Below are 2500 nucleotides of genomic sequence, written 5' to 3'. Positions count from 1 at the left end.
CGCGCGAGACGCACGGGGTCCGCGGCTAACGTCAGCCACCTTCCCGACCCGTCTTGAAACACGGACCAAGGAGTCTAACGTGCGCGCGAGCCACGGGGCAGTGCGAAACCCATGGGCGCAGTGAAAGTGAATGTCGGCGCGGTCCGGCGGAGGTGAGATGCCGTCTCTCTGGACGGCCGCATCACCGGCCGATCTCGTCCGCTCTGCCGGAGAGGTCGAGCGAGAGCGTGCGCGTTGGGACCCGAAAGATGGTGAACTATGCCTGAGGAGGTTGAAGCCAGAGGAAACTCTGGTGGAGGACCGTAGCGATTCTGACGTGCAAATCGATCGTCAAATTTGGGTATAGGGGCGAAAGACTAATCGAACCATCTAGTAGCTGGTTCCCTCCGAAGTTTCCCTCAGGATAGCTGGCGCTCGGTGGTCGCAGTTTTATCTGGTAAAGCGAATGATTAGAGGCCTTGGGGACGAAACGTCCTCAACCTATTCTCAAACTTTAAATTGGTAAGAAGCCCGGCTCGCTCGGCTGGAGGCGGGCATGGAATGCGAGTGCCAAGTGGGCCACTCTTGGTAAGCAGGACTGGCGATGCGGGATGAACCGAACGCCCGGTTAAGGCGCCCGACGCGACGCTCATGAGAGCCCACAAAAGGTGTTGGTTGATCTAGACAGCAGGACGGTGGCCATGGAAGTCGGAATCCGCTAAGGAGTGTGTAACAACTCACCTGCCGAATCAATCAGCCCTGAAAATGGATGGCGCTGGAGCGTCGGGCCTATACCGGGCCGTCGCGGCGGTGCGAGCACGCCGGTGCGCTACGCTGCGACGAGTAGGAGGGCCGCGGCGGCGGGCGTCGAAGCTCAGGGCGCGAGCCCGGGTGGAGCAGCCGCCGGTGCAGATCTTGGTGGTAGTAGCAAATATTCAAATGAGAACTTTGAAGGCCGAAGTGGAGAAGGGTTCCATGTGAACAGCAGTTGAACATGGGTCAGTCGACCCTAAGGGATAGGCGAATGCCGTTCTGAAGCGGGGCGATGCTCGTCGTTGCCCCGGCGGACCGAAAGGCAATCGGGTTAATATTCCCGAACCTCGACACGGAGATCGGCGCTCCGGCGCCTGGCGCGGCAACGCAAGCGAACTCGGAAACGTCGGCGTGGGCCCCGGGGAGAGTTCTCTTTTCTTGGTAAGGGGCGGCGACCCTGGAATCGGTTTGCCCGGAGATAGGGACCTGGGCCCCGCAAAGCACCACGTCTCTTGTGGTGTCCGGTGCGCCCGCGTCGGCCCGTGAAAATCCGAGGGAGTTGGTGTAAGTTTCGTGCGAGGTCGTACCCATATCCGCAGCAGGTCTCCGAGGTGAACAGCCTCTGGCCGATAGAACAATGTAGGTAAGGGAAGTCGGCAAACTAGATCCGTAACTTCGGGAAAAGGATTGGCTCTAAGGGCTGGGCCGGTCGGGCTGTGGCAGGAAGCGGGCGACGGGACTGTACCGGACTGGGCGAACGGCCTGCCTTCTCCGGAGGGCGGGTCGTGAGCCTGGACCTGTGTCGGTCTCTGGCCGTGGAGTGCCGCAGCTACGCGGGTCTCGCGGCTCGCTTCGGCCGGCGTCGAACAGCCAACTTAGAACTGGTGCGGACCGGGGGAATCCGACTGTTTAATTAAAACAAAGCATTGCGATGGCCGCCACCTGGTGTTGACGCAATGTGATTTCTGCCCAGTGCTCTGAATGTCAAAGTGAAGAAATTCAACCAAGCGCGGGTAAACGGCGGGAGTAACTATGACTCTCTTAAATCCGAACGGTACCAAGCTACCCTCGCTTCGATGAGGAACGAAAATCGAGACAACAGCCAAGAACATGAAGCGGTCGAAGACCCACAGGCTGATTGGAGCGAGGTGTTCGATGCCCACCTTGATGAGTTGTCAGCCTCGGGCAACTCAAAGAGAAGTATCTGCGCAATAAATCGTCTAATTAGACTTCGAAATGAGATCGGGAACGTTGTTGAAGTATTGGACGATTTATTGTGCAGGTTGTACCCTAAGATTTTTGCCCTCAGGCGCAACCCAATGAAAAAGAGGAAGGAGGCGAGGAAAGATCGAGATGATGTGCGCAGGAAGCCATCGGAGATCAAACGCGAGGAGTATGCTCTCCAACAAAAGCTCTGGAGAAGAAATCGATCCAAACTCGCGAAGATCTTGCTCGATGACGCGCCTCTCAATCCGGAGGGCCCTCCGATCGAGGAGGTTGAAAGAGTATATCTTGAAAGGTTCGGTGACGAGTCACCCCCAGACGAGGAGCGAATTGAGAAGGCGAAAGTCAACAGACAAATGGGAAGTGTTTTGCTTCCTATTACTGAGCAAGAATGTTCGATGGTTTTGAGGCAGTTGCAGAACTCTGCCCCAGGTCCGGACAAGTTGAAGGTGCAGCATCTGAAGCTGATTGGTTCAAAGGTCCTCTGCAGGATCTTCAGCATCTGGATGCGTGCAGGGAAAGTCCCCATGCGACTGAAAGAGAG

The 2500-nt window shown here is 57.1% G+C and overlaps 1 pseudogene; it reads left to right on the top strand.

Annotated features, from left to right (window-relative positions):
- LOC145916705 (large subunit ribosomal RNA) overlaps positions 1 to 2500 on the top strand; it is a 6451-nt pseudogene that overhangs the window by 777 nt on the left and 3174 nt on the right.

Source organism: Ascidia mentula, assembly GCF_947561715.1.
Source record: "Ascidia mentula chromosome 2 unlocalized genomic scaffold, kaAscMent1.1 SUPER_2_unloc_9, whole genome shotgun sequence".
NCBI classification, from domain to species: domain Eukaryota; kingdom Metazoa; phylum Chordata; class Ascidiacea; order Phlebobranchia; family Ascidiidae; genus Ascidia; species Ascidia mentula.
Note: the sequence above shows the minus strand (reverse complement) of the source record. Positions and strands in the feature narration are given on the sequence as shown.